Genomic DNA, 27961 nt, shown 5'->3' with positions numbered 1-27961 from the left:
CCAACACAAGGGACAAAGTATTTGACAAACTAATGGCACCAAAGCCAGACAAGTCACCAGGACCTGATGGCCTGCATCCAAGGGCTTTAAAGGAAATGGCTGCAGAGATAGTGGTGGCATTGGTTGAAATATTCCAGAACTCTTTGGATTCTGAGAGGGTGCCAGCGGATTGGAAAACCACTAATGTGACATCCCTGTTCAAGAAGGGAGGGAGACAAAAAGCAGGAAACTTTAGGCCAGGCAGCCTAACATCTGTCGTTGGGAAAATACTAGAGACCATTATTAAGAAAGAAATAGGACATTTAAAAAATCTTAACGCAATCAAACAATGGACGTGGTTTTGCGAAAGGGAAATCATGTTTGACAAATTTGCTACTGTTTTTTGAGAATATAACAAGCAGAGTTGATAAAGGGGAACTGGTAGATGTAGTGCATTTCTATTTCCAGAAGGCATTCGATAAGGTGCCACATAAAAGGTTATTGCACAAGATAAGAGCTCACGATATTGGGGGTAATGTATTAGCATGCCTTGAGGATTGGTTAACACACAAGACTGCCAGTTGGGATTAATGGGTCTTTTTCAGGTTGGAAAGACGTAACTAGTGGAGTGCCACAAGGTTCAGTCTTAGGGCCTCAATTATTTACTATCCATGTTAATGATTTGGAGGAGGGGACAGAGTGTAATGTATCCAAATTTGCTGATGATACAAAAATAGGTGAGAAGGCATGTTGTGATGAGGACATAAGGAATCTGCAAGGGGATATATACAGGTTGGGTGAGTGGGCAAAAACTTGGCAGATGGAGTTTAATATAGGAAAGTGTGAGATCATGCACTTTGGTAGGAAAAATCAAAAGGCACTTAAATGGAGAGAGATTCCACAGAGGGATCTGGATATTCTTGTGCGTGAAACACAAAAGGTTAGCATGCAGGTGCAGCAAGTAACTAAGAAGGCAAATGGAATTTTGGCCTGTATTGCTAGGGGGTTGGAGTTTAAAAATAGGGAAGTTTTGTTACAACTGTACGGGGTGTTGGTGAGGCCGCACCTGGAGTACTGTGTACAGTTTTGGTCCTCGTATTTAAGAAAGGGTATACTGGCATTGGAGGCAGTTCTAAAGAGATTCACTAGGCTGATTCCTGGGATGAAGGGGTCGACTTATCAAGAACGGCTAAACAGGTTAGGCCTTTATTCATTAGAGTTTAGAAGAATGAGGGGTGATCTTATTGAAACGTACAAGGTTCTGAGGGGGCTTGACAGGGTAGATGTTGAGAAGATGTTTCCACCAGTGGGGGAATCTCGATCTGGGGGACAAAGTTACAGAATAAGGGGACACATTTAAAACTGAGATGACGGTTTTCTTTGACGGTAGTGAATGCCTGGAATTCTCTACCCCGGAGAGTTGTGGAGACTAGATCACAACGTATTTAAAAAGGAGGTGGATAGATTTTTGAAATATCGGGGAGTTGAGGGCTATGAGGAGCTGGCACGAAAGAGGAGTTGAGGCCTAGGGCAGATCAGCCATGATTTTATTGAATGTGGGGCAGGCTTGAGGGGCCGAATGGCCTACTACTGCTCCTATTTCTTATGTTCATAATCACTTCACCATTGGCTTGGAGGCCATGCCTTCATCTGCCTAAGTCTTCAGCTATGGAATTCCTTTTCTAAATCTCCGCTTCTATTCTTCTCTTTCCCCTTTTTAAGATGCAACTTAAAACTTACCTGTTACCCCTCCTAATATCTCCTTTATTGAGCTGTGATGTCAAATTTTAAGAATGCTTCTATGAAGCAACTTAGGATGTTTTACTATGTTAAAGGTGCTATATAAGTGCAAATTGTTACATACATCACTATGTAATTTTTCTGCCATTTTTAATGTTAAATTGATTTGTAGGTGGTATCATTGTAACCTGATTGAGTTGAAACTGAAAATGACCATGCTAAGCTTAACGTGAGCCTAAGTTACAAGTGAGATGATAGCTCTTAAAGCTGCGGTTTTAGAACAGACTAGAATAGTGAAGTGCTTTATTTTTTTAAACCTGTGAACCATCGCATGCCAAAGCTGACCTGTTTATAATCAGCACTTCAGTAAGTATCCATGAGGACAGCAAGCACTTAAATTTTAAATAAAAACAGAGGATATTGAAATACTCAGCAGGTCAGGCAGCATCCGTAGAGAGAGAAACAGAAATAATATGTCAGGTCGATGGCCTTTCATCAGAATGGAAACAATTTTTTGAGAGTTGAAGCTTTGTTGTAAGAGAACCATGCGTACGGAGGGAGTAGTGACTTGATACTTAAGTGTAACTTAAGTTTGACTACCGAGTACCATAGTGCTCAGAGACATTGGTGGCAGAAAATTGTAATCAGCATGTTGGGTAAGTGAAAGCATAAATATTTGAAGAATGTTGCACAGATGTATTTCACATCTTTCACAGACAATGATGTATTTCTGATGTGTTGCCATTTTGATATTTAGAAAACTGGCAGCTAATTTGCTCACAGACTGATCTCACAAGCAGCAAAAGACCTGTTGATTTGTTTCTAAAATTAAGGGTTAAATATTGGCCTGAGTGCCTCTTTCCTTTATTATGGCAATAATCAGGGAAGAGATGGAGCCTTAACTTAGTATTCCAGTCATCCCAGTACAGACTGAAGTTTCAGCCTAGATTGTGTGCACAAGTCCTGAAGTAGTGTTGAATCCACAAACTTATGACCCAGAGGCGAGTGTTCTACCAGCTGAGCCAAGGATGACATGCTGGCTCAAAACTCTGGAGTTCCCTATATAATACAACTTATTCAATTAGACAAGAGATTTTTTTCCCCAGCATTCTCAGGATGTGCTACAAAGGCCGGAATAAATGGCCCACCCTTTTTATTAGTGGGTATTTTTCACCTGCTGCAGTCAGTGGGATGAAGGTGCTCCCACAATTCTGTTCGGTAGGGAGCTTGAGGATTTTGACCCAGCACTGATGAAGGTACAACAAAATATGTCAGGATGGTTGTTTGACTTGGGAAGTGACTAGTTTCCATATACCTGGTGTCCTGGTTCTTCCAGATAGTGGAGGTTGTGTGTTTAGAAACTGCTGCCGAAGAAGCCTCGGTGGACTGTATCCTGTAGATAGTACATACTGTAGCCACGGTGTGATGATGGTGGAGGGGTAACGTTTAGGCTAGTATGTGAAGTCTCAGAAAAGTGAACTGTTTTTCCCTGGATATCATTGAGTTTCTTGAGTGTTTGGACTGAACCTGGAAAGGAGATTTGGGAGAGTTAAGAAATGGCAAATCTGCTGAACCACCTGAAGATCACAAGAACCTGCTTGGGTGATACAGGTTGGAATTCAGTTTTTTTAAATCTGATTACGGCTTAATAGTATCTGTTGAGTGTGTTCTGTACTCATTTTAATGGTTTAGGAATTGCCTGGCATAATAATCATAGTACCACTAGAAAATCCATACAAGATTGATTTCAGGTCTCTGTTGAGATAACTAACCTCATTCAGGTCAACATTAGCAAACCTGCTATTTATCGCGCTGCCCATGGAGAGTGAAGAATAAAGTTAAGATCCCCCCTGCTCTTTACAGTCCAGTGACTGCTGCTGAAAAAATACCTTGAGTATGGATGTTGGGTGAAGACCTGCTTGGGCTTGGCTAAGGGGGCAACTTTGTGAGGTAGCTGTGTTATACTTTTAAGGGTTGAGACCCTTGCCTGAGAACAGCCTGTCAGAAAGTGAAATGTCACAGTACTGATTAATGGGCATTGTGTTGTTTGGCAGTGCCTCAATTTTAAAACTTCATTGACTCTTTTGCTGATAAGTTTGTGCCTCATTTTTTTCATAAATACTCAGTGGGTCATGCAGCATCTGTAGAGTGAAATGTGGTTCTTGTTGCTTGAGCAATTTCATGTGCCATGCAGCTAGCATACAGCCTTCTGCCAGCGAGAACCTTGAGCCTGCATTGAAACCAGCAGGACTGCTGAATGGTGCTTTGCCTAGATAGTACGGCTAAGGTCTTATAATTCCCCAAGGGTCAAATTTTAAATCCCAACCACATGTCAACAGACAAGCGCTGCTTGTTAACATGCTATCCCATGCTATCATAGAGCACCATTGTGCTGCTAAATATTCTGTTTGGTATTAAATTGATGGCTGTCTCAACATGCCCGTGTGTTGTTGAACTGCTGCCATGGAGGGAGAAGAAGGGTGTTGGAGTTTGGGGCGGAGAAAAATCTAAAGGTCCAAAATCCCCATTATGTATTTGGGGAGCCCAATTTGGCTCTTGAATTTGGATATGTTCAGCCATCCTGTGACAGATGTATTCCTCAGCATGCAAGTGGAAAGTAGCTCATTGGTTTCAAACAGAATTTCGGAAAAGGGGAGAAAGGGACAGCGTGCTCCAGCTCACTTGTCCTTTTGTAACCTGTTACTGAAAGCAGAAGGTTCTTCATTATCGCTGAAGGCAAAACAACCAGTGTAATTCCTGTACAGGGAGAAGTGATCAGAGTTAATGATTAACAAATCCAGCCTGGGTTGACGAGGCAGAGGTCACAAAAGTCGCTGCCTTGGGGGAGGGGGAAATTGAGGGGCTCCCTACAGTGATGGGTTTGAGGAGCCTTATCGAGGAACCACCCAGGCCTTAGTGGGAATGCTTCACATTTAAAGTGCTTTTGCCTTCGTGCCACTTCCTGTTAGTACAGCAACTTTTGCAATGCATTCTGAGAAATGACTGTTCCCCGACTCCTGCTCCTCCTATCAGATGTTGTGCTTTAATGGGGCTGCCCAAGTAGTAGTGTTACAGACCAGCCTAACGCAGGTTTGTTATGTACTTACAGTATTTGTACTGTCTGTACCATTGGGACTGTGCAAGTGTGACTAATGCTCTAGGCAGTGATATCGGCTATTGGCATCGTTCCAAAAGAAACTCGCAGACAGTCTCTTGAAGCCCCTGTGTCTAGTCTACAGCAAAAAATTGCATCAAGCAAGTATGGGAGGAAATAAGGCCCAGTCAGCTTAGAGTACCGATTCCTGTTTACTAATTCCTGTACTTTTGCCAATAATTGTCATTTTGCAGTTTTTTTTTGTATATTTCTCATCTACTTTCCTGAAGGCCCTGACTCTTACTGTGGTATATTTCCATGGGTGCCAGCAAACTTTGAACATATTAAGTAGCAACTTTGATGGTATCTGCCTGGATATTGTGTTAATAGCAATTCAACTCTGGGGACCTTCATAGTTGGACTCAAACCTCTCCTGACCTAATATCCACGTGTGAATGTTGCAGGACGAATCAATAGGATAGGGTCAATAGCAGAAACCTGATTTATAAATACACTTATTCTGCTGAGAGGCACTGAAGCCAGTTCCTGTGTCTCGATTGCCATCCTGGCTGAGACCATCTAATTCAATGAAGACCAGGGAAATTAAGCTTGGATCTTCTTGCCTGTTTAACTGAATATCCCACAGGTGAGGCATTCATACACTTTGGCATTAAGAAACTCATTTTATATGCGCTAACGATGGTCCTTAAGATGGGGGTTAAAATAACTTTTGTAAAGGAACTTGGTTCTGCATCTGAAGAAAATAATTACAAAACCAATTAATACAACTGCAGAAAGTAGAGGGTGTTTATAAACTGATGCAAATATTTAACTGCAGTGGTACGGAATGGACAGTGGCATATTTTAAAATTATACAAAAAGAAGCTTCTCGTAATGGTGTGGAACACTGAATAGTTCATATGGCTTGAAATGATTTGGTTCCTCACCTCCAGCTCACCCCAACACCGAAACGACCAGTGGAGAGCTGGAGCTGATTTAAATGTTTACACCATTGACCTTGCACACTTAGCCTCTTCAGGTTTGGGTTTAGCTCTGGTGCACTAACTATATTCCTTTTTCTCATTGCTGATTGCACCACTGTATTGAGGTTCAGGGATGACTGCTCACAGCCAAAAGGTGGGTGGGGAGAAAATATCTTTCTGTATTTAAATTGCACAGAGCCCCTACCCTAAAAATACTCTTAAGTTTTAAAAACTGCATAATGGGTGGAGGCTAAAATGGAACTCTCAGCTGAAACCTTTATCACCTCCCAACAGTGTGCATATTTTGTTTACTCATAGGTGGGGTAGTGAATAGTGACCTTGCTTTGCACTCTCACCCTAACCCCTTTCCTGTTTTTAGCTCTACAGGCAGCTTATATTGCAGGGGTATCATCGGTAGCAGGTGTTCTACCATCTGCACTATACAAATAGCATGGAGATGCTCACTTTTGTGGGCTGCTGCCTGATTTCTCTGCCTCTTTGGCTTAGCTTAAATGCAGAAGGTTGGTTCCATTCCAGATGTCCATGTGTCTTGATGTAAGCTGCACAGTAGATAGATGTGCATTCTAAAACTTGTGGCTTTTGTGATCATATGGGAGTCTTGGGGCTCCAGTAGCAGTAAACCATCAGGCAAAATTGGGGGAGTGGCATGCAAAGGGTGAGGGTTTTTTATCTGATTGCTGCCGTGCAGAATCATACCTAATATAAAGAACTTGTATTTATATCACACCTTTCAAGCCTCAGGACATCACAAAGTGCTTCATATGTAGTGTGGCCAGTGTAATGTAAGGAAACACAGTAGCTCTTTGTGCACAGGAAGGTCACCCAAAAAGCAATGAAATAAATGACTGACTGGATGATCTGTTTAATTATGTTAGTTTAGGGATAAACATTGGTCTGGAAAATTCCTCTGCTTCTGTTTGATCTTTCATGGGGTCTTCTACCTCTAGCTGCACAAGAGTTTGCAGGCCAGGAACAGTAAGTGCTCAATGAAATAAAGATTTCTCTGTCCCACTAAACATCCCCTGGGCAGGTGGTTATATGCAAAGTAAAGTTCTTGCTAGGCCATCCCCCCCCACTTTCCAAAATGCACCATAACCTCACTCTAAGCCGATCACCCCCTTTTTGTACTGTTGTTCCATTTCCATTTTCCACACAAGTCATTTTATTGCCTTATGGAAGTGTTTTATATTGTGATGCTGCACTCAATAGAAGCCACTAGGTTGCCCCAGCTCATTTCATGCAGGGGTCTTTTTGCCAGCAATGGTTTCTTCACCCCTTTAACTTGAAGGTTGATGGGTGAAAGGGTTGTGGCTACCCGCTACCATACCTGTTTCTGTGCTAGATGCATTGATGCAGAATTGAGAATTCAATCTTGACTCTTTCAGCCATGGAGAAATGGGAATATGGAAGATGTTCTATAGGTAACACGAAGCCGATTGGCTAAAGACACCAAGCCACTCGCCATCCTGACTTGGAAATATATCACCGTTCCTCCACTGTCGCTGGGTCAAAATCCTGGAACTCCCTCCCTAACAGCACTGTGGGTGTACCTACACCACATGGACTGCAGCAGTTCAAGAAGGCAGCTCACCACAACCTTCAAGGGAAATTAGGGATGGGCAATAAATGCTGGCCTAGCCAGCGACGCCCACATCCCGTAAATGAATTTTAAAAAAACAAACTGAAGCATAGAATTCTGGGGTGGAGGGTGGGTGGGGGGGGGGACACGCCCTGTTTTGTTTTTGGAGTTTTCAGTTCACCAAAAACTTGCAATATTTGCTCAATAATTATCCAGCTCAACCAGAACTTCAATAATTTTTCTCTTGAAATAACTTTGGAACTGATTGCCTTCAGAAAATTATTCTCCATTGCAACTAAATTAGTTTATATGGGAAACGTCTTCTACTGAGGTTAACTACAGTAACCCTCTGGCTGAGCATTGACTCAGCACAGACCAAAGCTGAAACCTTGGACCACCTTTGGTCAGTAATGCACCCCACCTCTTGCTGTACTTTTTATTGGATATAAAATTGTGAATGGATATTCAGCAGGCTGATTTAACTTTTATTCCTAACAGTTTGTTGAGTGTTAGTGGCAGATGCGTTTGGGTGCCTGTAGCGTCGATGTTGATTAAGATTTCAATGCCATAGCTATTACGTGGCAACAAATAGGAAGGGGTAAAGATCAGCCATGTTTACTTTTTTTAGTTATCCTTTCCAGAAACCACACGTTTGAATACAAGATCAGAGTCAGTTATTATGCCCTCCGTGGCCGAGCAACTTCTTAGTGTGTGAGTAGAGCAAAGGTGAATGAGTGGATGTTATTGCTTCTAAGTGGATTTCTCTTCTAGCTTGTGCACACAGGCCTGTTTTGGGCTGACCATATTTCCTGTTCCTGGTGTAGTGGGGGGGGAGTCGTGGTGCTTATACTCTTGTACCTTGCTGTTTATGCACCAAAGCTGCAGCGCTGTTTGTAAGTTTCTTTGTTCCTCCTTTTCCTCTTCCCTTCCTCCAACCCCCACCCCACCCCATAACTTCTTAAAAGTATTTACTAATGTTACAGCAGTGCCTAGAAATTTCAGCCAAATCAGCAGTTTAAAGATTTATTGGCAGTGAAATGTCCGTAATTGTCATCAGCAAGAACCTTCCCAATCACAACAGAGATTTGGCATCTATTTGCAGTTCTTACAGTCTTAGAACAAGAACAGGTAAAGGCCCCTAAGCCCAACAAGCCTGTTCCTTTTTCACCCCTCTTTAATTACCTCACCATATTCCTCAAAAATCTGCAAATCCTGGCAAGCTCAAGCAAAACAGAAAATCACGTCAGGTCAGTCAGCATCTGTGGAGAGAACGCACAGTTAACGTTTCAGGTCTGGGCCATTTGTCACAACACGTATGTCAACCTTTTTTGGAAACATGTCAAATCATCTCCTGTGTCAGTGGCCTTTCCAGTTAACTTATTCCCAGGTGTATTATTCTTTGTGTATTTTTTTTAAAGAATGAACCTGACTTCCCCTATCTCTAACTTCCTAATTCTAACTTCTGTTCTTTGGTACCTAAACGCTTCCAACAAATCACTTACAAGAGGAATTTATGATGGAGGAGGTTCCTTGTTGTTGGGAAAAGAAACTGTCCCTGAACTCTAGGATCTTTATTTTGGCCACAAGTTGTCATCCTGCATTTGGTTAGTTGTATTTGCAAAAGTTACCTTCAGATATACAATTTATTTTTCAAAAAGGATCAAGAACAGAGAATCGAGTTGTTGCAACTCTAGTGCAATTGGTGGTGAAAAACTTAGTTTGCAAAATCAACGGGGGTTTGCCCGCAAGTGTATGCATACACTTTGTAAACCGTTTGAAAGGCAAAGCAAAAACCCAAATTATTGATTAATGAGCTGCAATATTTAACTTTATTGAGATGTTGTGCCTGTAATCTGAGTCAGAGTGAGATATTTGATCCAGTTGCTGTGAAGAATGGTGTAAAACTGTCTGCTGTTGCTAAAAATGTGTCCAAAACACAGGCTGTGAAACAGGAAGAACTCCCCTTTCTTCAGCTTTGGGGGGCTTGGTAAGATTGGGAATGATGAAAGTCTTGCTGAGGGTATGGAAGGAAGCCTTGGAACGGCCTATAAGCATTGTTAGCTGTGACGGAATGGAACCCAATCCCAGCAGCACTGTTCGGTCTTGAATTGGGGGTGGAGAGAAGTGGCCTCATTTTTTTTGTTTCAAACGTAGTGAATTGGACACAGCTATTGTTCATAATTATTTCTGTGTGTTTTGCTTCTGTGGAATATCACTTTGTGTTCAATAGTTTTGTCAGCACATTTTGGGGCAAGTAGTTAGGTTCAGAAGGAAAATTGTTAACCCAACTCTTATCAATCCACACTTGTGATATAAATAATTATGGGTTTGATTTGTTGCACATTTCTGCTCATGTATGTTTTGTTATGGGGCTGAATTATCCTTTCCTACAAGCCAGTGGATAGGCTTCCAGCATGTGCTCAAATTTTTTTTAATTCTTTCCACGGGCTGTGGGCGTGACTGACTAGACCAACATCTTTATTGCCCTGAGAAGGTGGTGGTGCTGAGCCACCTTTTTGAACTGCTGTAGTCCATCTCGTATAGGTACAGAGTGTGGTAGGGAGAGTGTTCCAGGATTTTGACCCAGTGACAGTGAAGAAACAGCAATATAGTTCCAAGTCAGGATGGTGAGCGGCTTGGATGGATACCTGCAGGTGGGTGGTGTTCCTATGTCTGCTGCTCTTGCCCTTCGAGGTGGCAGAGGTCACGGGTTTGGAAGGTGCTGTCAAAGGAGTCTTGGTGAGTTGCTGCAGCGCATCTTGTAGTTGGTACATAACTGCTGCCACTGCATGTTGGTGGTGGAGGGGGTGAATGTTGAAGGGTGGTGGATGGGGTGCCAGTCAAGTGGGTTGCTTTGACCTGGATGATGTCAAGTTCTTGTTGTTAAATGGTCACAGCAGCTTGAGAGGTTTTGCTGTGTGAAAGGTGCTACATAAATTAAGATGCCACATAATTGCAGGTTGTGTTGCTGAAGGCTTTAAATTTCTTAAACTGCCTTACTCATTATGTCTGAACGTTATATAGTGTACACTATCAAAATTGCATGCTGGGCAGCCAAGGTGCCCCAACTTCAGTTTTGTATGCAGAGATCAGACAAGTGAGAGGGCACCGATTTACTTCTGACTCCTGATGTGGTCACTTTAAAAATTCATCTCTGTTGTCTTGAGATGAATCAAGTTACCAGCAGGATAGCTTCCTTTAGGAAGGGGACAAAATGGCTAGCAGCTTAACCCGCAGTAAAAACATGCTCCAGTTGCCAATAGTCCTATTGTGTGGCGTTTCTCCTGCTGACTGAAGCACTTTTAGTTCAAGACTAAGGTCGGCTGTACGCTTTTTGCGTGTTTTCCCTTTTTTTTTCTTTTTACAGGCTGTGGCTCACAGCTGTGGCCCAGTGGGTGGCAGCTTTTTTCTAACCTCTGCCAGCAGATGTGTAAGGGCAACCTGGTGATGAAGCTTTGCCTTTGACAGGAGCTTCAGGTACCGTGTTCATTTTTCAGATTGAACACTGAATTTGTATCACTTCAGGAAAATTGAACTTGAGGGAAGTGATAATTTTTTAGATCCATCCTCTGGTGCTTCTATGCTAGGGGGAGCCGGCATACCTGGTTAACAGGAGATGTGCTGGCTGCTCCACTTGAACTGACTGAAATCATAGCGCAGACTACAAGAGCAGTTATAACAAGATAAAGATCCTAAAGATTAAAGTCCTCCTTTTAACCTGTTTACAGTCCATGAAGTCTGAGCCGGCTAAGTAATCTGCTTTATTAAAGCCTCTCTAGCGTCTGTCACCAGCAGTGTCTCATGGTACCTGAAGGTGTTGATAGCTGCCTGTTAATCAGAACTTCATCTCTGTGACCTGCATGTCATTTAAAGTGAACTGGAGTTAACTAGCTGTCTGGAGAGCAATTCCAAATTGTACTATCTCTAGTTGCTTGCAGCCAGTAGCTCCTGGCACGTGGGCCTCCACCAGCTGGTGGCAATCCCAAAGTAAACTTGGCCTGATTTTGTTAAAGTGGGTGGGCAGCAAGTCCCACTTTCCACAGCTGTTAACCATAATAAACGTGGCAAGTTTGCTTTGGGGTTGTGGATGGCTGGGCAAGGTCCACACTTTGGGAACCAGTGACGCTACCACACCAAACGCCAGCCCCACTTCCCCCAAACGTCCTTCACCATTAAACCCAACCTAAAAAGCACCTTGTGTCAGTTTCAAAAAGATAATCCTTCAAGTCCCACATCTAGACTTGGGTTCTCCAAATACACTTTTTTTTCTCTCTGCTTCCTCCTCCTAACCACATCATAGATGTGTGTATTACTCCCTGGCAATGGATCATCTTGTCACAACATCGTGACTTTTTTAAAAAGGAAAGCAGTTGCTGATGCTGTGACCAAGAGACCTGCAAGAAAGGTCAAAGGTTTGCTGCTGGCTCGAGCTGGCCACCTCTACGCATGAGGTTGATGCTTTCATATGAGTTTGCTGCTTTGGGGCAAGCGTGCCTATTATTTGTTGAGTACTGATGTAGGATGCAGAATGACAATATAAAGTACATTTTCAAAAAAGGCCCTTTGTGGCTCTAGTGCCCAGGAAGGCTCCAAAAGAGACTGATATAAAACCTGCAGTATTTCAGTTTAATGCTAGATTCTTCTCCCTCTCCTTTTCCCTCCATTCTCACTCCTGTCCTCCCCCCGCAGCTGAAGGTGGTGGCACACGGTCATTTGTAGTAATAAAGCTCCATTGAGAGAAGAAAAAAGCCAAGATTTCAAACTTGGTAGTGATGTAAGATCGCCTATCAGGCAAGGATTTCCATGGCGTAAGAGTGCTCTTTGCTTCGCAGTAGGAGTCATCACCCAACGTGAATTCCCTTCATTTTCTACTTTTTTCTCATTGTTTTCTTGAAATTTGTTTGCCTCTCAATATCTCGACTGTATGTCAATTTTGAAGGAACTGGAGTTATCTCGTGTCAAGGAGCAAGAGTGATGCTACTCTTCTGCTATCGCTGAGCAGTTATGGGTCAGCTCCAATAGCATTAGTGTGAAGCTAGCATTCATTCAACCTGTGGAAACAGCAGCAGTAGTTTTACATACTGGAGTTAAAAACATATTCTCAGAATACATGATGTTGACCACAGCATGTCAGATCCCATACAATTAGTGGATCTGGTGTGGATAATCATTCGTAGTTGCCCTTGCGTATACTGATAGGATTTACATGAGTGTAGTGGAAGCAGAGATAAGCAATGATTTTGAAAGGAAATTTGATAACCACTTGAGTGAAGTAAACTTGCAGGACCATGGGGATAGAGCGGAGGAATGGAACTGACTGGTTGGTTCGCTCAGCATAGAGTACGCATGGACTTGATGGGCCTAATGGCGCCTCTCTGTGCTGTAAATGACTATGATATAGTTAAGTTGTCCAGCTATTGTTTTTGGAAGGTGTGAACTTAGCAGTTTTTAAAAAAACATTGAAATGTTCTCTGGATTATTTGGTATCCATTCCATTGACTTGCTACAACGTGCCTGCATTTGTTCCTGGCAACTGCAACCTTAAAAATAGACTTGCATTTATATATCTTTTTCACAACCACTAGACGACTCAAAAGTGCATTTTAGCCAATTAAGTACTTTTTGAAGTGCAGTCACTGTATTCATTGTATGATTGCATTGTTAACCCCATTCTTGTAATTCCATTGGTTTCCTTCTATAGAGGTAGCTGCATGCAGCTATGATTTCCTTCTGTTCAATGTAGGCTCTGTAGGAAGAGCTGTTGTACAGCTGGAATTGAATTGCATTTTAAATCTGTAAATTGGGCCCAATGTTTTTAATTGTTTGGTGACAGTGCGACACTCTGCTCAGCAGTTGGATTTAGAGATGTTTAAAGAAAATGGAAAATTTGTAAATGCTGCAAATCAAATAAAAACGTGAAATATACAGCAAATTAGTCTGTATCTTTGAAGAGAAGAGACGGATCATGATGCTTCGGTTGTGCACCCTTCATCAGAATTGATATGTGCTCAATTACTGGTCAGGATATTGGAGCATTTCTGCTGTGAAAGTTTTATTGTCAAAATAAGTGCACAGTCATTCTCCCTGAAGATCAGTTAATTGTTGCAAAAATCATCTCCTCTTTGCCCCTTTTAAGACTTTCAATCTTTATGTCCAAATGTAGATTGACAGTACCCTCTTGCCCCCACCCCTCCCCTGCCACCAATTGGGTTCTTTTTAATGGCTATAGCCACCAAATCTTAAACATTAATATTTGCATGGTAAAGTTTACCTGCATTAGTCACTGCATTTCAAGATGTTTTGTTTTGTTTGTTGTCGCTCACTGAGGTTTTGCGTTGAGACTTCCAGCAGGTTTGGTTAAATTTCCTACATAAACCAATGCATGCACACCTTCAGGAAAAGAACCTCAGCTGTTCAAGGCGAATGTGCTGAGGTGGTGGTGGCAAGCCATGAGGGGTGGATAATAGCTGCAGGGTTGCCCACAACAGAGTCCAAATGGGGAAAATTTAAGATGTGGCGATAAATGCAATCTATCCTCATTTTTCTCCATAGCTATTTTTTAAACTTGCCTCTTGCCCGGTGTGATGTGGTAAGTTTATGGTTCCACTGTTTTATGATGCGATGATGAATTTCTCATAGCCAAGGTGATTGAATTATGTAAAGCCCTACCTCAAAATCCATCCGAATGCAAACCTGAAGAATGTCAAGGAAAGAGCTCGAGTCCTTGGTAGCTTGTCCAATCAAGGTAGAGTTGCTACCTGCAAAACAAATAGAATGGTGAGCTACTTCACTAAAATAGTAGTACACGAGTCAGAAAAAACCGTGTTTAGTGATTTCGCCAGATCACATATTTAATTTTGTGGGCAGTTCTGGTAACTAGAGCCATAGGGACACACTGGAGCACTAAAGGCAATGTGAAGAAGAACCTTGTGCTGAATCCCCAATGTTGAACAGCTACATTGAGGAAAATCTGTAGAAACATGGACTTGTCAGCTATGAAAGATGGTGTGGAGAGGTGATCATATGGAAGTATGCAATATAGTAAATGATATGGAAAAGGTAAATCTAGAATGCCAGGAGCTAAATTGCATGAGTAGAACAAGGAGACACGGGTTCAAACCAGTAAGGGTAAATTTAGGACTGCTGTCAAGAAATTATTCACACACACAGTTGTCAAATGCATGAAATGTGTTTTGGTGTAATGCTGGCAAACGCTGGAATTTCACAAAAAGTTAGATGCTACAGTGGGGCAGGATGAGTGGGGTGTGGGAGGGGGGGGGTGTGGGGGAGGAAGGTGTAGGATCTTCATAGATACATCAACAAAGAGGGACTGAATGGCTTTTCTTGATCATAATTACCTTGGTGATCAAATGAAAAGAAACAACTGAATTCTGAAGAATGAAGGTTTCAAGCACATTTAGGACTTTATCTAAGGACCTCTACTGCAGTTTACTTTCCTGACATGGTGCCAATTTAGTAACATACCCAACAAGAGAGAAAAATATTTTGAAGTATATACCATATCTGTGTTTGAGGTTCTAAGTACATTGGTTACCCTCTGGGGTAAATATAAAACTTAGTTAACCTGGCAACATACAGAAATTTTAAAAAACACTCATCCCTACAGGACATAGACACCATAATCGTTCTGGTCACCAGTGAACAATTTTGTGCAAAGAGTCCAAAAGCCTCTATTAAAATTGCAGCCTACCTGGATTGGTGCCATAAATATTAAAGAGAGTGGACCTTATTTCTTCCCCTCCACAGTTCCAAGTAATTTTGTTATCTCTCAATTACATTCATGCTGAAGGAGCAGGCAGTGTTGAATTGATATTGGAGCTTCCTCAATGCCATAGTCAGTAAATATATATAGTACTACACTAAGTAGTACTAAGCCCCCTAAACCAGGAAGCTCCATGGTTCTTTCTCAAGTTGCTGTACATCTTGGGTGATTGCTATGCCTGCATATGGAATGGAAAAATTAGCTTGGTTTCCCATTCCAGATTATTGAGTGACCCTGTTAGAAGTGTGAACACAATACCCTCGTGAAAACCAATTTCTCCATGTTCAGTGACCTGAAATGTTTACCTGCAGCTTTTGAGGATAGATGATCCTGCTAATGGGACATTTTGGCACCTAATTTCAATTTCCACCTTCCCATTGTTTCTCCCACCTCATTCCCATTATTTTGACCACTTGAAAGTCTTGTTCTGTCCACAAACATGAAATGAAGCATTGTATTACATGATTGCTGACGCAATGCATTGCCAGTTGATTTATTTTGCACTATTACCATAATCTGGTTTAAGCTTTGTAATGTAAATCCAGAATTGGGATCTGACCTGATTCTGATGCGGAACAGAATGAAAACTCCCCAGAGGAGGAAACTGCTTTGCATAGATGCTACAGTTGTTGTGTAAACTGATTGCTGTTAGCATATATTAATTGTAATTCAGTGGAGGTGATTAGGAGAGAAGAGATGCTACCTATTGGGTATCCATTGAAGGGGGCTGTTGGTGAAAATTAAAATGGAGATATTGCCCATGAGCTTAATTCTATATGTCCATTTTCCAACAGGGCCCATGAGGTTTTCCTCACCCCTTCCCCTCTCTAGCCCTGTAGTGCTGAAGCCAATTATAGCCCACTGGTTACTTAATACAGATTGAGAATTGCACAGGGAACTTTAAGGATCTGTATCATACTCCTGAGACACTAGGGGAAAAGGAGGACTTGCATTTATATTAACACCTTTCACAACCAATTGACATCCAAAAGCACTTTACAACCAATGAAGCACCTTTGAAATGTAGTCACTGTTGTAATAGAACATAAGAACTAGGAGCAGGAGTAGGCAATTCAGCCCCTCAAGCCTGCCCCGCCATTCAATATGATCATGGCTGATCTAATTTCGGCCACAACTCCAATTTCCTGCCCTCTCCCCATAACCTTTCAACTCATTACTAATTTAAAATCTGTCTCTCTCCTCAAACTTATTCAGCGTCCCGGCATCCACTGCACTCTGAGGTAGTGAATTCCACAGATTCACGACCCTTTGAGAAAAGTAATTCCTCCTCATCTCTGATTTAAATCTACCACCCCTTAGCCTAAAGCTTGGCCTCTCATTCTGGAATGCCCCAGAAGGGGAAACACCCGCTCCACGTCTACTATCCCCTATAGCATCTTATATACCTCAATGAGATCTCCTCTCATCCTTCTAAACTCTAGCGAGTATAGGCCTAAACTGCTTAATCTTTCATCTAGTAAACCTCCTCTGAACCGTCTCCAATGCAACTACATCCTTCCTCAAGCAAGGGGACCAAAACTGTGCACAGTACTCCAGATGCGGTCTCACCAATGCCTTGCACAGTTGCAACAGCACTTCCCTATTTTTATACTCTATTCCTTAAGCAATAAATGCCAAAATTCCATTTGCCTTCCTTATTACCTGCTGTACCTGCTTACTAGCTTTCAGCGATTCATGCATGAAGACACCCAGATTCCTCTGCACTGAAGCATTCTGAAGTTTCTCTCCGTTTAAATAATAAGTCGCCTTTTTATTCTTCCGACCAAAATGGATAGCCTCACACTTAGCCATGTTAGACTCCATCTGCTAAATTTTGGCCCATTCACCTGACCTGTCCATATCCATTTGTAAATTTCTTATTTCTTCATTGCAACTTACTTTCCCACCTATTTTGCTGCAGATTTAGCTATAGTACCGTCTTTCCCTGAATCCAAGTCATTAATATAAATTGTAAATAGTTGGGGCCCAAGGACCGAACCTTGTGGCACCCCACTAGTTACAGTATTATAGGAAGCATTGCAGCCAATTTGCGCACACACTCCCACAAACCACAATTTGATAATGACTTGGTAATCTATTTTTGTGATGTTGACTGAGGGATAAATGTTGGCAAGGACATCCGGGATAACTCCCCTGCTCCTCTTCAAAATAATGCCAGGGGATCTTTTAGGTGCTCCTGAGAGGGTAGATGGGGCCTTGGTTCAACCTCATCCAAAAAATGTGTGGTAAACACTTCAACATTGAGAGGTCAATATAACATGATGGAAAGAACACAAAAAATATACTATCTGAAATATATAAGAAGTCTGGGTGCTTTACATGAACTTGTGGTCATGAAATGCACTTTGCCGTATTTAAGATGGCTGACGTCTTTTTAAAGTCAAAAGGTCAGGCAGGGTGGATGAGTTTTTAAAAAATACAGTGAGAGTTCTGTAAAAGAAAAAGCATTATTAAAACAGGGCAACCTCTAACTTTCAGTTAACTATCTATTATGATTGGCAAAGTATATAGCAATCTTGCTGAACAGGAGGATGGAGGTCTGTAGCCCTGTTTATGCAGGACAACCAGCTGGGTTTCATTTTTACCAGTGGAGGAGCTGAGGCTGTGTAACAATATTTGCTGTGAAAAATCCTTGAGGGAGTGGTTACCATTCACTGATTTTTAAAGGGAGCATTTGACTCCAGTAAGTGTTGTCTGACAGAGATTAGAATTTTTTTTGTCCATGGCATTTGGAGTTTCTTGTTCCACAAGACCTACAGATGGCTTTGCTGCAGTCCTCTTGCCTTGTTTAAATAGAATTTGAATTTCGAATTCATGACTTGTTTCAGTTGTTGAAGCCTTAAATGACCTTGTTTTTTTTTAAAAAAAAACTAATCCACTTACTGAAAAACCAGTAGAACAGACCTGTAAGTCAGTTCCAGAAAGTGCCCCCTGATAGATAGCGGAGGAACTTGGCCTTCTAGTTTTTAAAAAAAAACATTCTGCCATGTGATGACCAGGTTGTAAGTTAGAGACAACGTTTCTGTCTGCACTTCGGCATTCGGACTATTTGGAAGTCTCATACCTTTTGCCTTCAAACTGCCTCCTTCAAATATCAGTCTGTTCACATTTTGGTTTCTAATTCTTGTGCCGAGAGTATGTTCTGAACACGTCTGATCATCAGTGATCAGTTCTGCCACATCATAAATCAAGTGTCAGATGAGAAGGTTTGGCCATATTCTCCCTTTGTGGTTTCCTTGTTACCATTTCTGTATACATTGTATATTTACCCCATGATGAGTATTGAGCGTCTCCAGTGAAGCTGTAGGTACTGCTTCTGGCTGCCTCAGCAGAAGCTGGTCTTACAGTGAAAGATGAGTGCACAGTTATGAAATGAGGGTTTTGTGCATATAAGTATTTGTTTCCTTCCCACAGTCCCTTTTGCGTTTTAGTATTGTAAGTGAAGTTAGGACAAAGTCTATTCAGTAATTAAGGTAATTCATCATCTTTGCAGTTACAGAATGCTTCAGCCAGGTTCAGTGTACAAACTATTGGACTCCAAACTGAAATCAGAGGACGTAGCTCAGAAATTATAGAATGAGTTGTTCTTAAGTATGAAAGTCAGCTGAACAATGATGGATGAAATTTAATACAGACAACTGTAATAAAGTACTTCTGTCGTAGGATGTAAAAATGAACAACATGTGTACTCTATGGGATTACAGTAGCCAAGGTGGAAGTTGAAAAAGATCAGTGGTGGGGACAGGCCTTAATTGACTCGGTGCTTACCTAATGTAGAGCAACAATCATTAAAGTCGATTGACTACACAGCCGAAGTGGTAGAATATAAATCAGAGCAAGTCAAACTGTAGTGTTCAGGTCAGACTACACCTTGAGTGCTGGTGTCCAGTTGTGACCAGCACAACACAATTGAAACGTTCTAGTGTTAAAAGCAGTGCTTGGACTTGAGGCTAAGTTATCAAGAAAAGCTGGAGAAATCTGAAATAAAAACAAAATGCTGTAAAAACTCAGCAGGTCTTGCAGTATCTGAGGAGAGAGACTCTTTGTCGAAGTCGTATTGGATTTGAAACGTTAACTCTTTCTCTACAGATGCTGCCGGACCCACTGAGTTTTTCCAGCGTTTTCTGTTTTTATTTAAGATTTCCAGCATCTGTAGTATTTGGCTTTTATTGTGGAGAAATCTGGCCTTTTGAGTCATCAAAGGAGGCTTCAGAGTGATTATTTTAGAGGTGTACAAGATTGTTAGTGGTACAAATAGAAAGGTCAATCTGGAATATACTTGCATTCTAATTGTGAGTTGGATAAAACTTCTCGGGCTCTGACTAGTAAGAGACCAATGAGGACTAGTCAAGACGATTTGCGTTCACACAAAGTAACCGACATATGAAATGGGCTCTTGGATAGAGTAGTGGATGCAAACATTCTAGAATAATTTAAGAACCAATTGGATACTGCAATTGCAAGGGGCGGGGGAAAAGTGGAGGGTCTTTCTGGGTGGATGAATTAAGATCGGCTAAATAGCCTCACTCACCCATAGTTATCTTGTTCTATTGAAGAGTCATATGGACTCGAAACGTTAACTGTGTTCCTCTCCGCAGATGCTGTCAGACCTGCTGAGTTTTTCCAGGTATTTTTATTTTTGTTTTTGTTTTCTAATTTGTTTGGGAATATATGGTCTTTGTTTTTCTGCTCAGATAAGTTAAAAGTAAATGCGTTTTGAAAATAGAGATTGCTTAAAACCAAATCTGTGCTTGCAGAGGTGGTGAGTTCAGGGAGAAAGGACAAGGGTTTAATGGGGTCTAGGGGAGGAAGATGCCGTCCTTCTGGCCTCAATTAGCTGCTGTGGGGCACAGAGAAACTGCAGTACAAGGGTTTCTAAGGAATTGGGAATAAAAATTGAGAATACACATTTGTGGTCTGAACAGTGCATTATGTGAGTACATCATTAGTCTTTGACACAAAAATAAAGTCCTCGTACAATGAAGAACTGGCATTTAATGCTTGCTGCTTCTGCTGGCATGCCAGTCTAGTTAGCAGGTTTCTGGCTATGCAGCCAAATCAACATACTGTCATTTGTACCCCAGTGTTGAGGGACTGCGTGAATGGAGTCCTACAGATAATTTAAGTACACCGTTCTAGTCTCATTTTTTTCTCATCCAAGTTGCGACCTACACCATTCTCTATTTGCAATGCTGTACTTCCAGGCAACAGTAATAAATCAATTAATGACTCCGAATCATTTAATGGCTAACACAATAACATGAAAGCCAACAGCTTGTGTCTCTGCAGTAATATTAGAGACCGCTTGTTGACTGGAGTAGAGAGCTCAACAGTGCTCGTTATCTCAATTAGCACAATTAGTGTATGATTTGAATGCAGGCTTTACCCTGCATCTGCTTGAAACTAATTCTGTTCGTAAATGTTATTTATGCAAGAAAAGTGGCCCCATGACAAATGTTGTACCCATTCACATTGACACAAAATTTACTTAATTTCCAAGCCCATCAAAGAAAAGGGTATCTGAGTTGGTGACAAAAATTAAACGTTTATTCCATTCCACATGCCTGTATCAAGTTTATTGAAGTTGGATATAGTCTGCACGCCTTGGTCAGCTTTGGCCATGTAAGATACAAAATAAATTCAATGCAAAATAAAGTGCTTTCTACTATATTTGAACACTATCACGTAACCACAGCTACAGACAAATGTCCTTTACTGCACCAGTGTGATTTCACTTCCAATGTCCAGTCAATTCTTGTGGCTTCAGAGGTTGCCAATTTTAAGCCAGAATACTGTCAGTTTTGTGTTGTGGGCTCACACCCACTAAGAACAGGGTTGATACTACCCCAATCTATTTCATTGAAGCTGGAGGAGACCGAAGTTTTCATTGCAATCAGTCTGGGCAGCTCTGATCCCTACCCCATTGAGGAAATTGAATTAGACATAAAATTACCTAACTCTTATGTTCATCAAGGTAAAGTGGTTCTTCTGACTGGCACACCCTATGGATAGTAGTGATCTATTCATCAGACAGAATATGGTATAATGTGAAAATGATGTTTGTTGCTTTGTTGCTTGTACTCAATCACTAAAGGAAAAATGCCACAATAGTGGCAATGGGTTAATGAGTGTGAAAAGCCAAAGTAATAAGATTAAAATTAATGTTCAGGTACAGGAAGGAGGAGCAAATTGTTCAGAATCCCTGTCGTTTGCTGTGTTTGGTTTTGACTGTGCCAAAGTTTTATTTACACCTTTTTGGCTTTTACGGCTAAGTGCATAACTTATGGTTGTTTGATACATATATCCTGTGCACCAGGGCAATGAGTACTTCTGTGGACTCCTTCAATATGCAATAGAACTAGTTGGTTTTAATCAAAGGTTTATAATGTAGCTCTTGTTCAGTAACTCAAGTGGGTAGGTGTACTGACTGAACCGAACCATACCATAAAAGAAAGTCTGAGGTTCTCAGCCAGGGTGACAATAGGGGTATTACAGTCAATTTCTCTTAGCTTTAGGGTTCTTGCTCCTCTTTTGCAATTCACTAACTCTGGTGTACAGATCTCCAGTAAAGTGAGAAGTAGGTTCAGCTGTAATGCTCCTTGGTCACACAGCTTCCCAATGCATTAAGCTCACCTTTTGAATAACTGCCCCTTGTTTGTGGGATATTGGAAAGCAGCAAGTACATATAACTGAACCCCAGTGCACTAATGACTTTACCAAGACAGCAATAAACTGAAAGAGGGAAGAAATTTTACAATTTTAGAAAATTGTTCCATGTTGAGACTGTCTCAACTGAGCAGTCATGTTTTTATTGTGATTTTGATGTAATGCTCTGGTAGATGACAGATGCCATGTCTTGAGATCAAATAGTTGACGGAACTGTACTCACACTTGGAAGCAGTTTAAAATGGCATAAGTGTGTTGGAGGAGGGGAAATATTTTGATATCATAGTGGTAGAATTCGGGGTGTTACTGCATCATTTCAGAGTCGACGTGCAAGTTGATGGACACCATAGCTCATTGATGTCTGTCTCTGCCCAAAGATGTTTGAAGTAGAATTCAAACTTTCACATCAGACATTATTGGTAAAGCCAGACACTGAATTATTTTGATCAAGGCCACTGGTTTCACTATTTTCAATAACAAATAGATGGTATAGTGGAATAGAGAATTCCCAAAACACTGGCAGAAACCCTGGAAACCCATGTAACAAAAATATCCTTTGACTTATGCACCATTTGCCCGTGACCTTGATTATAGTGAATCTTCATCAATGATGTAAACACCTGAAATCTTTGACGAAACACTGCGCATGATGTTTGTGTTCATTTCAATCCCTTCCCTAGAACAGAGGATGGATGGATGGATGGATGCATAACATTTAGGCATTCAATTGTGCTACTTGTTGGATGCATGTGAATAGCTTTTGATTGCAGACTATGCCATTGCCAGTCACTGACTTCCTATTCTATGTAACTCCGTAGGATATGGTCACTTTTTTAGTGACACTTCCTTATCGTGAGGGAGAACAGAACTAAATAGTTATGGAATTCAGGAGAAATTACTCTATCAAGAAAATATTAAGAATGTCAAACTTGTTACTACATGGGTTGGTTGAAATGAACAGCATAGATGCATTTAAGGGGAAACTAGATATTAAGATGAGAGAATAAGGAATAGAAGGTATGTAGATAAGGGTGGGAAGAGGCTCATGTGGAGTGTGGACCTGTTGGCTCCTCTGTGTTGTAAATATGATGTAATCTCTTAACAATTAGCAGCTGGCATGGGCTCATTATGAGCAGCAACCCAATTGCCCCATCCTACACTCTTGCTGAACTTCCTGCCCAGCTTTACTGATGGGGGTTAATCTTGCCAATCTCCTTCCTGACCAAATCATCCCTCCCATTGCTGACTCTGTGGACTGTGCCGTTGGATCAATTCTCACTGCCTCTTTACACATCTCCTTCCAGAATGTCCATTCATTTGTGAACAACGCCGATGCAATCATTCACAATAAGTTTATGAATGGCATCAACATCATGATCTTAACAAAAATCTGGCTGAGGGGTGATGACACATTCCACCCCAAATGAAGCCTCCCCACCTGAGTATACCTTCCCCACTTGCCCTGTCAAGATTGTTGTTGTTCTATTGCTCATTTACAATCCGTCCCTTGGTGACATCATCTGTAAGTGTTAATTTTCAGATGTATGTTGACACCACCTATCTCTACTTCCCACTACCTCTATTGACTCCTCCATTGTTAAGAACACAAGAAATAGGAGCGGAAGTAAGCCATCTGACCCCTCGACCGTGCTCTGCTGTTCAATAAGATCATGGCTGATCTTTCCACTTTCCTGCCTTTCCCCCCCAATAACCCTTGACTCTCATCAAAAATCTGTCTTAAGTTAAATTATCAGCCTGCCATCCAACGTCCAGTACCGAATGAGCAGAAACTTGCTTCGGTTAAATATTGGGAAGAATGCAGCCATTGTTTTAAGTCCCTATTCCAAACCCCATTTCCTAAACACCAACTCCATCCCCCTCCCTGGCAACAGCCAGAGACTAAACCAGACAGTTTGCGATGTTGTTGTCATACAGTAAGTCCCCACTTTAAAGTTGTAGTTGCGTTCCTGAAAAGTGCAACTTAAACAAATCCAATTTTCCCAATAAAACCAATGTAAAATATCTAATTAGGTTCTGTAGGATCTTTCGCATCAGAAAAAAACATTAAAACACACGCTGTAAGTTGAAATACTTTACATTGCTGAATTCCTATATTGGTAAATGAAATAACTCAAAATAAATGTAAAAGTATAAAATAAGCATGGTAGCTTTCTGCTTCCCTCCTGCTTGCTGCCAATCCTGCTTGCCACTGACCCCGCTGATCGGGTCACCACGGCCCTACGCCAGAACAGCACGAAACAACTTTAAAACAAAACTCACAATGCTAAATGAGAATAATGACCAACGTTAAAGGAAACCATGTAAAATGGGGCAACTTAAAATAGGGACTTGCTGTTTTTGACTCCCGAGATGAACTTCCAGTCACATTGCTTAGCACCATTGCTAAGACCCACCTAATTCCACCTCTGCAACATTTCCGCCTCTGTCCCTGTCTCTGAGCTCATCTGTTGTTGAAGCTCTCATTCACACCTTTGCTATCACTAGACTTGGCTATTCTAACATACTACTGGTTGGTCTTCCACATTCTACCCTCTGTAAACTTTAGGTTATCCAAAATTCTACTGCCAATTCCCTCCCTTGCACCAAACCCCTTCAACCATCTCCCTGGTTCTTGCTGACCCACATTGGCTCCTGGTCAAGCAATGTCTTGATTTTAAATTTCTCAACCTTGCTTTCAAATTCCCCCATGGCTTTGCCCTTCCCTATCTCTGTAATCTCAGATACCTGTGCTGCTCTAATTCTGGCCTCTTGAGCATCCTCAATTTTAATTCTCTATTGGTGGCTTGGACTTTAGCTGCCAAGGCTCTAAGCACTGGAATTGCTTCCCTGAACCTCTGGCTTACTACCTCTCTTGCCCCTTTTTAAGATGCCCCTTAAAACCTTTTTCTTTGATCAAGCTTTTGGTCACCTGCCCTAAGATTCCCTTATGTGGCTTGTTTTCAATTGTGTTTAATGCTCCTGTGAAGATTTTTGCAACATTTGACGACATCATAGGTGTTATATAAATATTTATTGTTGTATCTGTGCTGATCCTGCAGTTGTAATAGCAGTAAAGCATTCGCAGTGATGGTCCAGGCAGGATCTGCAGCTCTGCCCTATTGCCAGAGATTGGCTCGAGGTAGATTAGAACCTGAGGAAAATATAACAAAATTGACCAAAAGAAAATACATGTCTACACTCCATCCCGAAAAGTGTTATTGTGTCATTTAAAGTTTGCAGCATCCTTTAGAGTACTCTGAATTTGCATCTCAAGTGGGTTAGCTTTCATTAATGTATCATTTATGTTGGCTGTCGGCCTCAAAATCAAACCAAGTTACAAATTTTTGATCTTTTTGGCTAAGTTGGCATGTAAGGTATCAAAACGTACAAGGCTGGAGGGTTAATTTCCAGTTCTGCACTGTTATTGGGATGCTCAATTTTATTTGATACCCATAGGAAATCTAACAGGTGTTCTGGATTATGATCCAATCACCCCTATCGAACTCTCTCCCTGCATGTCAATCAGGGGCTCAGCTAAAAGGTGCCTTGGAGTCATACGCTGCCTAGCCCAAACATTTTAAGGAAAGAAATGCCTTCTTGAGTGACACTCAACAGGCTGCCTTGCACCTTTGGAACTGTCTGTGACTTGCTGCCTTCAGGAGAGGAGGGAAGCAAGTTTGGAAAATATAAGGCTTAACTAATTATAAGTTTGGAAGGTATAAGGCTTAACTGGAGCTCCAATAAATGGCATTGCTTTTTGTGGTGGGGAACGATTTTATACTGTTGCATTTACAGTGTGGATGTGACTTGAATCTGGTGTTGGGACCCGATCTGACACTGGAGGAGCAGAGTAATACCCCTGCTTTGTGAGGGAGTTGGTTTGGGCATTCACGCCCAGTTTTCACTCCATACATTTATCAGTGCAAAGCCAAACCAGCTGCATGCTGATAAATTTTCTAATAAATGCTGGTACACGGTAGGCTGTGTTCCCTCTGTTCCTTGTGCATCTGAATTTGTGTTAAATGGGCAGATGTTTGGAGACCATGAGTAAAAACATTTGCTTATTGTGAATTGGACCTTGGGAAAACTCTGGTATAATTGCGAGAGAGAGATGTGCTTTGAGAGGCTTGGGTTGTACGTAGGAACAGTAGAGTCCTTTGTGAAGAAACTATGGAGCATTTTGCATTTTCTGGGATTGAGTTCTGATTAGACTAATGAAGACATTCTGATATCTTAATGTATTATTGAATTTTCAATCACATATACTCTAATCTTTCAAAAAATTGCTCTTTTATGGAGAGCTGATGTTACACCCTGTGCAGAATCTACTGCAAATTTTGAGCAGTATTTCAAAAGGATCTGTATATTATTCGTTTTAATACTGATGATGGCTGCAGATACTGTCATGTACTGCTAAGGGTTTCTGTCAGAAATTGAAGCCAAGATCCTTTTAATCTGTAGCACCACCCCCACCCCCTCTTGTACGAAAGTGAGTTCATGGACATTGTATGAGCGTGTGATTGGACTTTACTGCAACATTTCCAATGTCAGCTTGCCAGCTGTCACTATCTTCTATCACCCAGGAAGAATAGCTACTTTTTAAGGTACAGGAGGCATTGTAGCATAAGGAGAGCTCTGCCCGACAATGCGTGACTGGCTTCCATAGGAATTGAAACCACTTTACCTTCCCAGTATGTGGTTTTTGCTGATGTATGGGAACAAGTATTGTCTATCGCAGGTATGATGGGAGCGAGCTGTGCAGATTATCTTTTCAAAATTGAATTTTAATTCAACCAAAAGGGGAGATTGTTTCTCTGGAGATAAACAAAGGTTGTACTGCACACGGCTTCATCAGAGAAACAGATTCAGGCCTTTGTAAACCAAATAGATTCTTGGCATTGTTTTGGTACATTTTATCTCTTCAGTTTTGCCAAATAACAGCAACTTGCATTTATGTAGCATCTTTACATGGTAAAACAAAATTTGACACAGAACCACATCAAGGAGTTATTAGAACATGCGACCCGAAAGCTCATTCAAAGAGGTGGTGATAAAGGAGTGTCTTCAAGGAGGAGAGAGGCGGAGAGCTTTAGGGAGGCAAGAGCCTTGGCCCAAGTAGCTGACTGCAAGGTCGGAAATGATGGAGTGATGACAATTGAGGATGTGCAAGAGACCAGAATTGGAGAAGCACAGATCTTGGAGAATTGGAGGAGATTACAGAGAACTGAAGTATTTGGTCTTAGAATTAGCAATAATTTCACACTTTACAAAATCTTAAATTATTTTAAGACACACTATTCTCTTTTCAAAATGACTGTACAGCTAAGTTTCTCTCCACAGCTTTCACCAACTCTGTTCTGAACTGGCTGCCTGGAGATGTGTATCAACAGCTTGTACTTCCTGTGTTTTATTTTTACTCTGCTCTTCACAGTACCCCTTTACCCCATATGTGTGGGAGGTGCCATGCTTGTGTGTTTGCTTTTTGACCTGCTAATAATGCAAACATATCAAGCTATTAGCATTGTGTTTTCGTTCCATCGCTATCACAGGAAGGAACATTCCTGTTCATACAACTAAAAGTTGCTGATTCAATTTTTAATTGACCTGCTCTTCAACCATAAAGGCCATTGGGTTGAGCTTCAAAATGGGTTTGGAAATTTTGTAGCATTCTGCGATCACCCATGGCAAGCCATCTGATTCAGGTTGGGGTGAATAAAACAGTTTCTATAAATAGTGTAGCAGCAAAGCGTGGGGTAACGGGGATTCCACATAGTGAAAGTCTGCTGGCTTTGCTTGCATCTTTTTAGTACAAACACTCCTTTTTGTAATTAAACATTCTATAAATATTAACTTGACATTTTAAATATTAATAGTGGCTATAAATGTATTGTACTGATTGGTTTTTGTGTTCATTTGACGGCTAAGGGATATCCGTCTGAGATAGCCTTGTTATCCTTTCGTGGATTCATTCAGCAACTTTGGCTTGGATTATTAAGACTTTGCCAGCCAATAATTTCTCCCTTTATTGGATAAATGCACAACCCAACCAGGTGTACTTTACTTCAAGATTCAAGTTTCTCGCAGAATATGATAAC

At 41.3% G+C, this 27961-nt stretch overlaps 1 protein-coding gene across 12 annotated transcripts in view; it reads left to right on the top strand.

Annotated features, from left to right (window-relative positions):
- The window catches only part of ssbp3a (single stranded DNA binding protein 3a), a 155482-nt gene that overhangs the window by 68024 nt on the left and 59497 nt on the right, over window positions 1-27961 (top strand). The gene's annotated exons all lie outside the window — the stretch shown is intronic.

Source organism: Cetorhinus maximus, chromosome 17 (genome assembly GCF_964194155.1).
Source record: "Cetorhinus maximus chromosome 17, sCetMax3.hap1.1, whole genome shotgun sequence".
Lineage (NCBI taxonomy): Eukaryota > Metazoa > Chordata > Chondrichthyes > Lamniformes > Cetorhinidae > Cetorhinus > Cetorhinus maximus.
This window is presented reverse-complemented; position numbering and strand designations above follow the sequence as displayed.